This window comes from Citrus sinensis, chromosome 2 (assembly GCF_022201045.2).
Source record: "Citrus sinensis cultivar Valencia sweet orange chromosome 2, DVS_A1.0, whole genome shotgun sequence".
Taxonomy (NCBI): domain Eukaryota; kingdom Viridiplantae; phylum Streptophyta; class Magnoliopsida; order Sapindales; family Rutaceae; genus Citrus; species Citrus sinensis.
In genome coordinates this window covers 13,429,987-13,444,477 of record NC_068557.1, presented here as the reverse complement: position 1 = coordinate 13,444,477, position 14,491 = coordinate 13,429,987, and the positions used below count along the sequence as shown (strand labels likewise).

At 35.0% G+C, this 14,491-nt stretch overlaps 1 non-coding gene across 1 annotated transcript; it reads right to left on the bottom strand.

Annotated features, from left to right (window-relative positions):
* Positions 1-7,532: 7,532 nt before the first annotated feature.
* LOC112495850 (small nucleolar RNA R71) lies at positions 7,533-7,636 on the bottom strand. Its single transcript, XR_003062226.1, has one exon. It is a non-coding gene; the product is annotated as a small nucleolar RNA R71 (small nucleolar RNA).
* Between the last annotated feature and the right edge of the window lie 6,855 nt (positions 7,637-14,491).

The following is a 14,491-nucleotide window of genomic DNA, read 5'->3' as shown; positions in this document are numbered from 1 at the left end:
CTATTTAGAGGAAGAAGTTGGTTCAAACAGAAAGTTTATTAAAAACTCTAGATATTTCTTGAGAGACAAGCAAGTCAAGAAGATCAGATTTATTCCTATTCAGATTCATAGGAATTATAAGAGGAAAGAGACTCTTATTTGGAAAGAATCCAAGTCTTTTAAAACTTGCAATTTTTGTGAAACCCTAATGCCTATATAAAGAGCGGTATTTCACAATTGAAGGTGCACAACATAGAGCATAAAGTAGAGAAGCAAAATTCGGCCTCCTCCTTAGAGAATCTGGATTTGGTGTATAATGTTGTGTTGATTTATTTTATTACCTTCTTTTCATCTCTGTGGAGAGTCTATGTAGATCTTTTACCACTAGACATTGAAGAAATAAAGAATTACTATTGATCACTTTGCGAAGTGCCTTGAGAATCGTGGATTAAGAGGGGTAGCAACTATTGAAGAGAAGTAGATTCAGTCTAAGGTTGAGTAAATTGTATGGTAATAAATTGTAAGTGAGATTCTTAAGTTTGGTAAATCCATAGGTTGTAACATCTCAACTAAGTGAATTACTTTTCATCTGGGAATGCCCTCGTGGATGTAAGATTAATTAATCTGAATCATGTAAAAATCTCAGTGTCATTTATTTTCTACAATTTATTGTGTTTTTGAAAAATTAATATTTTTTATGTGGATGAATAGTAACTAAAATAGTAATTGTAAACAGTAATTGTGAACAGTAACCGTGAACAACAATGGTGAACAGTATTTTCAAAAATTAATTAAGCTATTAATTTTAGGGTTTTAATTGCCTACATCTATTTGTAATATATCTAAATTCCTTTCAATTGGTATCAGAGTATAACACTAACTGTTTATTTAATGAGAAATCTTGGAGCCTAGATCTATTTTATATGTGTGAGTTTGCAAAGAGAGGGAGGCTTTTTGGCTCGTCCACCTGTACTGGATGGAACAAACTATGCTTATTGGAAGCAAATGATGGAAATATATCTGACAGCTATTGATGAAAGAGTCTGGCAATGCGTACTTACTGGATATACTCCACCCACCAGAATTGATAAAGATGGTGTAGTATCTCTAAAGCCAGTCAGAGAATAGCAGAGAATAGACTAATCATGAACTCGATGCATTTGCATATAATGCAAAAGGACTTAATGCTATTGTTAATGGAGTTGACGTGTTTCAACATCAACTAATTTCTACATGCAAGACATCTAAAGCTGCTTAGGATATACTCTAAAGTACTTTTGAAGTCGACAATACAGTAAAACGTTCTAAATTTCAGAAACTTACATCTAATTTTGAGAACTTGAAAATGCATGAGTATAAAACCATTTCTGAATTTAATTCTAGAATTCTTGATATGTTTAATGATTTTTTTTTCTCTTGGCAAGCCTATTTATGAGGAAGAAATTTGTAGAAAAATCTTAAGATTTATTCATCCTAGATATCATCCTAAACTTTTGGCTATTGAAGAATATGTTGATATGTCTACAATGACTAGAGGTTCTCTTATAGGAAAATTGATGGTCTATGAGACTAACTACTTGAATTTGAATCCTAAGAAAGAAAAAAGTATTGCTTTTCAGATTGAAACGGAGGCTCCCATCACCAAACCAAGTGAGGATGATGATCTAAATTTGTACGTGGATAATTCACTTGCACTAATTGCAAAGAATTTCAAGAAGATGTTGAAAAAGAAGAACTTTAACAAACCAAAAAAGACTTCTACATCAGTGACTCCAACGGCTCAAAAAGGTTCTTGTAACTCTAATTTTAAATTGTTTGATTTTAACAAACTTGAGAGTATTTGATGCAGAGAATGTGGAGGCATAGGACATATATAAGAACAATGTGTTAGCACTCTTATGAAAAAGAAAACAATGCAATCCACTTAGAGTAGTGATGATTCTAATGATAACATTGATGAAGAAGACCTTGTTGTCCATAATGATGTGTCAAAATATACTAATGACAGTGAACAGAAATCAAACATCATAGATGCATCCACATCTAAAGCCTCACACTTAGCTCCTTGCAAGGAAGACATTGATTCCCATCTTGACACAACTATGCAACATGTTAACAAGAATAATGATTTAGATACTGACGTCAATGACATTGATATAAATGACAAGAAAGCTTTTTATGAAAGCTTCAAGATGATGTTCGCTAAATGGGAAGAAGTCTACAATGAGAATGTGACCTTGATGACTCAAGTATCCAATCGTTTGGATGATAAGGCGAAACTTGAGAGTGAGGTAATTCATTACAATTCTTTACATGCTGACAAAGTTAATCAATTGCTTGCAATGGCCATATAATTAGATAACACAAAAAAGTCACTCAAAATGATGAATTCTGGAACTTAAAAGTTAGATCATGTTCTGTCAGTTGGCAAGTCCAGCTCAGATCATCATGGTTAATGGTGGGCAAAATTGGGTTCGGGTCGGGTTTAGATCAACCCGATCAGATTTCGGGCTGTTTGGGTTTGACAAAAATTAATCCGAATACAACCCAACCCGACTCAATCCGATTTATATTCAGATCGGGTCGGTTGTTAATTCGAGTTGAATTCGGGTAGGATCGGTTTCGGGTTGGCTAATTTTCTTGATTTTGTTACTAACATTTAAAAACACACAATTACAATAATTAAATACTAAATATTAATTGTTTAATTTAACCATATATACCATCAATTCAAAGCTTAAAAAACCTTCAAAAGTGAAAACTCAAGTTTCAAGGGGGAGAAACTCGGGTCGGGTAACTCGAGTTAAAGGATTGGAGGACCTTACAACAGACCGGCTGCGCTTGCAGCAGATCAGTTGCCACAGACGCTCAGTAGCAGATCGGTGGCCACAGACGTTCAACAATAGATCAGTGGCCACGGACGTGCAGCAGCAGATCCACAGATGCGCAGCAAATTAGGCATGGATAGGCGTGTGGCGGCCTCCATTGGCGGCTTGGCATTGGCCTAACGCTGTTAGGGGTGACTGTGTATGTGTTTTGTGTAGTGAGATTGGGGATTGTGTAATGCGATTGAGGATTGAGGAGAGTTGTAAGTGTTTGTGTAAGTAACTATGTATTGTGAAAATGGAAATTGTGATTTGTGTGTGCATGGTGTTTCTATGGCTGTGTGGTTTAGGTTTAGGTTTTTTTTTTCTTTTATAGCAACCCAATCGGGTTTTATTATTTTCACCCGATCAGGTTTTCTTTATCATGGTCTTGGATATCAAGATTGTAAAGACTCAAATTCTCAAGGTGTGTTTGTTAAAGCTTCTTCACCAACAATTAAAGTTCCATATCTTCAAAAAGGTAAAGTTGTTGCACATTCTTCACTAGTTCGTCAAGGTAAGAACAACATGTTTATTCCCACTTCTCATTTTTGTCATGTGAAAGGACATATAATATCTAATTGCTTCAAGCTCATAAAATATATGAAAAAGGCTATGTTTTTTAATTATTCTTGTGGAAAACCTAGGATGGCACATAGACCCAAGGTTGATACAAGTGAAAATAAACCTAGAACCACTTGGATAAGGAAGACTTATTATAAGGCTTATGTTTCGAGAAAATGTAACTTTTGTTGATGGCGTGAAAAGTCGAGTACTTGGAAAAGGAACTTTGAATGTGGAAGGTTTTCCAAAACTTGACAATGTTTTGCATGTAGAAGATCTCAAAGCAAATTTACTCAGCATTAGTCAAACTTATAATCAAAACTTGGTTATCAACTTTGACAGGAATAAATGTTGCATTCTCGATGCTGATGGAAATTGCATTTTGGAAGGACATCGATCATTTGATCATTGTTAAAAATTTACTTGCTCAATTATTTGTCATAAGACCACTCTTGATGACACAAAATTATGGCATTAAAACTTGGGTCACTTGAACTACAAATTACTGATTAAAATTCTGAAAATAGGTGCTGTAAAAAGAGTTCCAATACTTAAAAAGAAACAACTTCGAATATGTGGTTCATGTCAATTTTCGAAACAACAAAGGGCGCGCATAAAGCCATTCAAGATAGAGCAACATCAAAGGTGCTACAACTACTTCATATAAATCTTATGAGACCAATGCAAGTTGAAAGGTTGGCTGGAAAAATGTAAGCATTTGTGTGTGTAGATGATTTCTCTAGGTATACATATGTTGACTTTATTAAAGAAAAATCAGATACATTTGATGTGTTTAGAAAACTATGTAAAAAGGTTAGAAATGAACAAAATTGTAATATTGTCAGAATTATGAGTGATCATGGGAGGGAATTTGAAAACTCCATAATATTGTAATTTATATGAAATTTCACATAAGTTTTCCTCACCTATTACTCCAGAACAAAATGGATTTGTAGAAAGGAAAAAGAGTAATAATATAATCACAAACTCTCGTACAAATTTATTTTGTACAAACTGATGTGGCATGATAAAATTTGTTGAATTAAATATCTCTCGGCCCATACGATCTATTTTTATTATTTTACATTTTCATTCAACCAATGAATTAATGCCAAATCAATTTGTACAAGAGTTTGTGATTATATCATCACTCAAGAAAAAATAGGACCTTGTTGGCAATGGCACGAGTGATGTTAAACTCGAAGAAACTTTCAAAGAGATTATGGGCTGAAGTACTTAATACTACTTGCTACACCACTAGTTGGGTCTATTTTCGTCTAGGTACTAAGAAAAATCCTTTCAAATTTTTGGGAGTATGTGCTTTATATTGAATGATCGCGAACATCTTGGTAAATTTTATTCAAAAAGTGATGAAGGTGTTTTTCTTGGCTATTTCAACAATAGCAGAGCATTCCGTGTTTATAATATGAGAACTCAAAATATTATTGAATCTGCAAATGTAGTTATTGATGATTATTAATATTTTGCAGATTACTGAATTGAGGAAGAGATAACCAGTCTTTTAGAAACACCAAATGTTGTTACAACTACTTTTAAAGATTGAGTTATTGAGAAAGGTCAATCTAGTGAACCTTCTTTAAAAGAAAAAGAACATGTTGAAGAAGACGCCTCTAAGGAAATACCACAGAATGTGAAGGAGAAAGTTTCAAAACTCTAGACAACCATGGACCTATAGGACCAATAAAAAAGGAACTATCACCAAGAGTTGAGAACAATCACCCATATGATCTTATTCTAAGTAATCTTGATAAACAAATAGTCACAAGGAAAAGGTATAGAAAGGTAAGATTTACTTTGTATTTTTAACTGAACCTAAGAAAGCTGTAGCTGTAGTTCATCTTTGAAATATTACCCATGCGTTGACACCTATTGTTGAGTGTTAGAAAATGTATATTTATAAAGGAGAAAATCGTCATTTTACGCTTCAAGTTTTACTAACACCCTTACTTTTATGTATTTAAGCTTCTTGTGATTTAATTATGTGTGCTTTATTTTAATTAAGTATTTTATGTATTTTAGGGGCATCGTTGTCATTTTACAATGAACGAGAAATCAGACGGCAAAACGGACATCACTTTTGAACTCAGAACAGTCAAAAACCTTAAGAGGAGCATAAAAGGAAAAATGTCATTGTTTACATGTACGGTACTATTCACAAATACGGTATTGTCTACGTTACATTCATGACACTGTTCACATAGACGGATCGATGATGTGGCATTGACTGATGAGGTGTCACAATTTCATTGGACAAAATTCTTATGCACTGTTGATCGGTGATGTGGCAGCATGTTAGTGGACTAAAAATTGCGCGTACGGTACGTGCATATACACAGGATTATTTTCAACCAAACCGCGTCACTGTTCAAACTGGTTGACTGTTCAAACTGCATGGTAAAACCGCGTCACTATTCAAACCGATTGACTGTTCAAACCGCGTGATAAAACCGTGTCACTGTTCAAAACGCGTAGTCAAGCCGCGTACTGTTGACTGACGACGTGGCGCAATCCTGAGCATCCAAACTATTTTTAATCCGATGGCCATGATTTATTCAATGTATTTATAAAAAAGGGACCTCTCCCCCCTAATTTGATATCTCTGAATCCAGTTTTGGGCTCCATTTTCTATAATTCCTTCTCCATCTTATATTTTCTACGTATTTTAATAAATTTTCATTTTGCCCCTAGTTCAATTATGAGTAGCTAATTTTCTTTCAAGCTTGGGTTTAAGGTGAAGTCTCAATATGTGCCATGGGCTTTATTTGATAAATTTATTTTCTCTTCCCCTCTAATTTTTGTGGATGTTTTGACTTTTCGTCGACAAATAATAATAATCTTGGCTAGATACTGCCCTGGTTTCACCGACTCCCTAGTACAAGGTTATTATTATTTGGCACGATAAGCCCTTAGCACCATATTGATTAGAGTGTGGTTCATGAGGTGTGGATTCCCCCTTAATGATTTAATTGGCACTAATAAGGAATATTTAGCCCATGGTGCATGTTGATGCGGATCCAGATACCCAAGCGCTTCAATTATAATAGTTTCCACTTTAATTTAATTCTGCCATTCCAATTTAAATTCTAAGATAGTCAAAATCATTTTCACCACAAATCCATCCACACTCATACAAAATTAATTCTATATATAATTAAAATTCACCTCCTCGTGGGATCGACACTCGTCACCATTGATCTATTCTACAATAGATTCGTGCACTTGCGAGTTCAATAAAATTTGCACAACAAGTTTTTGCCACCATTGCTGGGGAGGTAAGTTATTTTAATTCACAGAATTAATTTTTGTAAATAATTTCTTTTAATTGTCTTCTTGTAATTTGTTTTTTATAAAAAAAAAGAAAAAAAAAGTGAATCTACATTTAGAGGTAAGAATTTCTTTTCTTTTTCTCTTCTTTAAAATTCTGTAATTTAATTTTCAATTTATTTTTCTTTGTAATTTTTTGTTTATCTTATTAATTTATTTTTAGTTAATTTATTTCACTTTTTTTTGGAGTATTTTTATAGTAAGGTTGTAACAGCGTGATAAGGTTAGTACCATAATTTCTCCTTCTTGTTTATATTTTATTAATTTTGTTCTCATTTTTTTTTGTATTCATTGCATGCATGGTCGAAGGTCATTATTACTTAATCTTGAGCCTATAGATTTTGAACTTGAGAAAACACTGCGCATACACAAACACGTTAAAACTAAAATGGATTTGCAACAACAACAAACACCACGTGAGAGGCCATTTAAGGACTACTTTAGTCCCTTAGCTAATTTGATCACATCATGCATAAGATACCCAAATATAGCTGTTAGGAGTTTTGAACTAAAACCTAGTATGCTAAATTGTCTCCCAACATTCTATGGGTTAGAAAATGAGGACCCATATAATTATCTGAATGATTTTCATGCTATTTGTCAAACTTTTAAATACGAGAATTTTTCAGACGATGATGTTAAACTCAGCTTATTCCCATTTTCCTTAAAGGATAGAATTCGTTCATGGCTTAATACATTACCTGCAATAGCATCACATTATGGGAACAAATGGTAACTAAATTTTTGAATAAATATTTCCCAGTGCATAAAACTGATGCTATTCACAGGGAAATTTCAGAGTTTACCCAGAGAGAAGACGAGCAGTTTTTCGAAACATGGGAGCGATTCAATGGGCTACTCTTGAAGTGTCCACATCATGGGTACGAGAAATGGCACCAATGTCAATACTTTTTGGAGGGATTATTGCCGAATGTGCAAGAATGACTAATGGTAACAAGTGGAGGAGAGCTAATGTCAAAAAGTGCATCAGAAATTTGGAAATTCTTCCAGCGACAAGTAGATAATTCCCAACAATGGAGTCGATCACTCAGGAATACTTAAAGAATTAAGGAAGTAAATGAGGTTCACATTGGTGAGTTAACTTCGGGAATCAAATAAGTCAAGGAGATGGTTGAAGGTCTTTCTCGACAAATAGCATCATTAACGATTGCTAAATCAATAGAACCACATGACTATGACTCATATCCAGATCAAGCCAATGTCATAGGTGTAATGAGAAAACCATCAAATTACAACCCATACCCCAACACATATAACCCTGGATGGAGAGACCACCCAAATTTTTCATGGTCTCAAGGATTCCAACAGAATGGACCAATAGCTCCAGCTCCACCAATGCAACTAATTCCTCAAATTCCTCAAGCCTCTCAGCCACCATTTAGACTATACAATTAGAACCAGAACTACTCTCAACCCAGACCATGGGAGGATGCATTCCATAATTTCAAGAATGTTACTCACTCTACGATTGAGCAACAAAATCGCACCATTGATGGACTACGAAATGAGATGAGAGCAGGCTTCAACTCACAAGCCCAATCAGTTTCAAGCCTCGAGAAGATGGTGGGACAACTTGCTTCTTCAGTTCTGACCTTGGCAATGACTGTTGAGAAAGGTAAATTTTCAAGTCAACCAGTACCTAATCCTAAAGGAGTACATGAAGCAAGTACCAGTTCACCACAACTGCATGAAGAGGTCAAAACAGTCATGACCTTGCGAAAAGGAAAAGATGTCGACAACAAAGTGAAAATGCCAGTGACAAAAGAAAATCAAATTGTACCTGTAAATCCTGAGGACTCATCACCGGAGGAGAAAGAAGAAACCAACCCACGAGAATATGTTCCCAAAGCTCCATTTCCTCAGAGGTTAGCTAAAGGAAAGAAAGGAAAGTCCACATGTGAGATTCTTGAAATCTTCAAATAGGTAAGTATTAACATCTCTTTACTTGATGCTATAAAGCAAGTTCCATCTTATGCCAAGTTTCTTAAAGACCTTTGTACTAAAAAGAGAAATATTCATGTTTAAAAGAAGGCATTTTTAACAGAAAATGTTAATTTTATACTCCAACACAAAATTTCTCTAAAATACAAAGACCCAGGTTCCCCCACTATCTCATGTAGCATAGGGAACCACACAATTGAGAATGCTTTGTTGGATTTAGGAGCTAGTGTAAATCTATTGCCTTATTAAGTATTTGTGAAATTTGGATTGGGAGAGTTACACCCAACTCCAGTGGTGTTACAACTTGCAGATTGGTCCACGAAAATACCTCGTGGTATTGTGGAGGACGTGCTTATCCAGGTAGACAAGTTTTATTTTCCCATTGATTTCATTGTAATTGACACTCAACCAATCCAGGATTCAAGGAAGCACATCCCTATTATCCTAGGCCGACCTTTCTTGGCAACATCAAATGCTCACATTCAAGGTAGGACTGAAAATATGCAGTTGTCCTTCGGCAACATGACTATGGAGCTGAACATCTTCAACATTGTCAAATAACCTCATAATGCAGATGATGGAATTGTTGATGTGGATTTAATTGAAGCATTAGTTGATGACACTTTTCTTTCAAACCTTAATGATGACCCTTTACAAACATGTTTAACTCACTTTGCTTTTGATATTTAACTCACTTTGCTTTTGATTTTGATATTGACAGATCAGTTAATGAGGTCAACGCCCTACTTGACTCAACACCATCCATGGACACTAATAAATAGAAGACAAGAGTTGAACAACTAGCACCATCTGAGAAGAAACTCGTCCCATCATCAGAGTCACCACCGAAACTCGAGCTCAAACCATTACCTAATACATTGAAATATGCATTTTTGGGAGAAGAAAGTACTCTGCCGGTAATCATCTCATCATCCCTAAATGACGAACAAAAAGGTAAGTTGTTGGATGTTTTAAAAGAGCACAAAGGAGCATTAAGATGGACCATAGCAGACATCAAAGGTATAAACCCAGTAGACTACATGCATTACATTCACTTTGATGAAAATACTAAACCTACTAGGGAAATGCAACGTCGGTTAAATCCTAACATAAAAGAAGTTGTTAGAACTGAAGTCTTTAAGCTATTAGATGCATGTATCATTTAACCAATTTCTTATACTTCATGGGTCAGTCCTGTACAAGTTGTCCCAAAAAAATCAGGAGTCACAGTAGTTACGAATGCCAATAATGAATTTATACCCACTATAGTGACTATAGTATGGCATGTATGCATTGATTATAGAAAGTTAAATTTTGTCACACGTAAAGACCATTTTCCTTTACCATTTATCGATCAAATGCTTGATAGATTAGCAGGCCATGAATTTTATTACTTTCTAGATGGTTACTCAGGATATAATCAGATTCCCATAGCACCAAAAGATCAAGAGAAAATCATTTTCACTTGCCCTTTTGGCAATTTTGCATATAGGAGGATGCCATTTGGATTATATAATGCACCTGCTACATTTCAACGATGCATGTTGAGCATTTTTTCTGATATGGTTGAATGATTCCTTGAATTCTTTATGGATGACTTTTCTGTTTTTGGTGATTCATTTGATCAATGTTTACATCATCTAACACTAGTTCTGCAGAGATATATCGAGAAGAACTTAGTCTTAAATTGGGAAAAGTGTCATTTTATGGTAAAACAAGGTATTGTTCTCGGTCACATTATTTCGAGCAAAGATATTGAGGTTAACAAAGTAAAGGTGGATCTCATTTATAATCTTCCTCCACCTAAAACAATCAGAGAAGTAAGATCTTTCCTTGGGTATGCTGGTTTTTATAGACGTTTCATTAAAGATTTTAGCAAAGTTTCTAGACCCTTATGCAATCTACTTGTTAAGGATGTATCTTTTATCTTTAATGATTCATGTCTTGTGTCATTTGAAAAATTCAAGTAATTGTTAACATCATCATCCATCATTCAGCCCCCAAACTGGAGCTTACCATTCGAGCTCATGTGTGATGCATCTAATTATGTAGTAGGATTAGTATTAGGACAAAGAGTTCATCGAATTCCTCAGGTTATTTACTATGCTAGTATAACATTGAATGATGCACAGTTGAACTATTCAACTACTAAAAAAGAAATGCTAGCAGTAGTGTTTGCATTAGAGAAATTTCGATCTTATCTCATTGGTTGTAAAATAATTGTATTCACAGATCATGCTGCTCTTAAATATCTTCTAATAAAAAAAGATGCAAAAGCTAGACTAATTCGTTAGGTGTTACTTTTGCAGGAATTCGACTTGGAATTTAAAGATAAGAAAGGCACAAAGAATGTTGTGGCTGATCATCTCTCTCATTTCCATTTTGACACAATTACAGAACTATTAACATTTAATGAGTCATTTCTAGATGAATAATTAATGAGTGTGGAAGTATTACCGTGGTATGCTGATATCATGAATTATCTTGTTACAGGTCAACTTCCAGAGCATTGGACCAAGTAAGACAAAGCCAAATTTTTTGCAGAAATAAAGAATTTCTTTTGGGATGACCCGTATTTTTTCAAGTATTATGCAGATCAAATTGTTAGACGATGTGTCCCAGAAAGTGAAATTCAGAATATCCTTTCATTCTGCCATGAACAAGCTTGAAGAGGCCATTTCAGTGCTAAGAAAACGGCTACTAAAGTTTTACAATGTGGTTTCTATTGGCCAACTATATTTCGAGACGCTTATACTTTCTGTTCTTCATGTGATAGGTGTCAACAAATGGGGAACATTACACGAAGGAACATGATGCCACTAAATCTAATTTTAGTGGTTGAGATTTTTAACGTATGGGGTATCGACTTCATGGGACCCTTTCCCCCTTCTTTTAGCCATCAATACTGTAATGCCCTAGTCCGAAATCCAAGGGCAAATATGTCCACAACTCACATATAAATTTAGATAACTCTTTACAACTGATAAAATTCGAGCCTCAAATACAAAAGCCAGCAGAATAACTTAAAATTTTAACGAAACCATCTACCATCCTTAATTCAAATCCATCTTCTCACTCCTCACGAATCAATCCTGACTTCTGGAAACTGAATCGTAATAAACTATAATGAGTACAAAACCTAGTAAGCAAACTAGGTTTTCTTGTAGGGAAATACATACATACTTATACATAATGCAGTGGATGATATGACATGATCTTTGGAAATACTGTAAATACATTCATCAAAATCTCTTTCTGTCGCTTTCAAACTTTCTCATTTTCTTTCAATAAAATACGTATCCTGCAATGTGGCACTTTGTGCTGTGCGTGGCACTTTGCACCATATGTGGTACTTTATGGCGCTCTGGCCTTCAAGAGGTGGCCCCCGCATAGTCTCAAGAGGTGGCCCCCATACAACTTCAAGAGGTGGCCCCCAATGCAAAATCTCATAAAACAGAAATTTCGTTTGCAAAAATCCACTTTCTCTTTCATAGAAAACTCAATGCATTTTCGTGCTCATGCCAATGAACCATCACACATACATATGCCCATGTACATAATCACACCCAATACATAACAACACACCACATGAGCAGAGACATATAAATCCAAATTCGTACATATCAAAATAGGCTTTTCACACAAGTCAAACATATATATTGTTTATTGTAATTTGTTTGGAAATCTAGTTTACTTACCTCCTAGTATCTGATAACTCTAGGAAATGAGAGTTATTACATCTGTTCTAGACTTGAATAAAGGTCATTGAGAGAGTAAATAATGTGTTTTGATTACATTTGGGTGACTTTGTGCATAAACATTCAGTTTAGTTAAGATGTAACAAGTTTTGCTTTTGTCATAGTAATTTGTGCTAAAAACAGGTTTTAAATTCATGAGAGAATGCAGAGACAGCAGATGGACAAGGGGAGGAAAGAAGATAGTCACAACAGACAGAAAGTGCAATTGGAATTAATACAAGGGTTATTGTGGATGTTAGAGCAACCTGTGCTATAGCAAATTAGGAGTAACGCGGGAGAGAATATAGGCACGGTCAGCAATTAACTCACGATCTGCATGTTTCCTAATTTAAACACATGCACGCTCATAGGTTTTGGTTTTTAACCTAATTTGTGATATAAAAGGAAGCACGCACCACATAGCAGCCACGACGGGGAGAAGATTATTTTATCATCCAAGAACAATTAGAAGGGAGAAGAAGAAGAAGATTGGAGGGTGGTGTTCAGCATCGTTGACAACACGAGAAGGGGCCTTGGATTTCTATCGTGCTCACTTCATATTATCTTTCTTTCTTTGATTGATTGGATGTATTATGTGATCAGTATATTTATGTTTGTTTTCCTCATTCAGAATATGACTTAAATTTAAGTGTAGTTGAGTGACAAATAATCCAATGGATTCTTGATTGTTCTTATATGTTGCTGTGATAATGTGGTAGCATTATACTCTAATAGTTTTTACGATCATAATTGTTATTTCGGTTGACCACCCATTTAATGATTTCAGTTAAGATAGAGTAGCAAAAGGGCACGTCTTGGCGGATATTATTGAAGTATTACTTGTTCTTAAGTTGAGTTTCCTGGATTAGGTCGTCCTAAATCCCATAAGGGCAATACTTGAATTAAGATTTGTGAAATCCTAGATATAGGTGTTCACCTTGTAGGGTAGAGAGAGTAAAGGTCTTAAAGCCATCCATTAAATTTATGAGCAACTGGTCATTGTTAATAGATTTACAGGTATGAGATTTCCAACATGCGGTAGCTGCGGAAGCAAATTTGTTCTACCCAGTGCTACAACACTTACCACAACAACTGGTGCTAAATCGGTAATCAACAGTCACCCCATTAGGAAAGTTTGGTCATTCAACTACTACATTCTCAATTGAATATTAAACACAATTAATTTAGTTTATTTCGTAGGAGTATTAGTTATTTTTATCCCTCATAATTATTGGTTACGGGAGAACAATTTGACAAATGTTTGTTTTGATCTTTAGCTAGTCGCATTATTGTGATTGCTTTGATGCTTTGAGTAACTTCAATCCCTGTGGAGACGATCTTGAATACTCATTACTTTATTACTTGTTGTGTATACTTGCACTTTGGCATTGATAATAATTGATTATATAAATCAACCAACAAGTTTTTGGCGCCGTTGCCGAGGATTGATTGTTTATTTCTAAAGTGCAAAGTAAATCGTGATAGCACTAAAACTAAATTTGATTCATTTCATTGATTGGCAGATCAATACGTGCACGCACAAGGACGGATCTGTGATATTCCAATTCGATCCTGAGATTGAACGGACTATCAGGAGATTGCGAAGAGAACAAAGAAATTCAAAAACTGTTTCAGACATGAATAATTTGCAAGTTGAGGGAAATTTGAATCCTAACGAGCCTTTACAACCAGCCAACATTCAAGAAGAGAAGAATGAACATGCTAACAGGAGACAGCCAGGCAACAACAATATTATTTACATGGCTAATGACAGAGACAGATCTATACGAGATTATGCCGTGCTAACTCCTCAAGTTGTCCGTCCTGGTATCATCAGACCTGAAGTAGATGCTGCTAACTTTGAGTTAAAACCAGTGATGTTTCAAATATTGTAAACAGTTGGGCAATTCAATGGATTGCCAAATGAAGATCCTCATCTCCATCTTAAATTATTCTTGGAAGTAAGTGCTGCCTTCAAGATTACTGGAAACTTTCTACAATGGGTTAAACCCGAGCACAAGGTTAATGGTGGATGCTTCA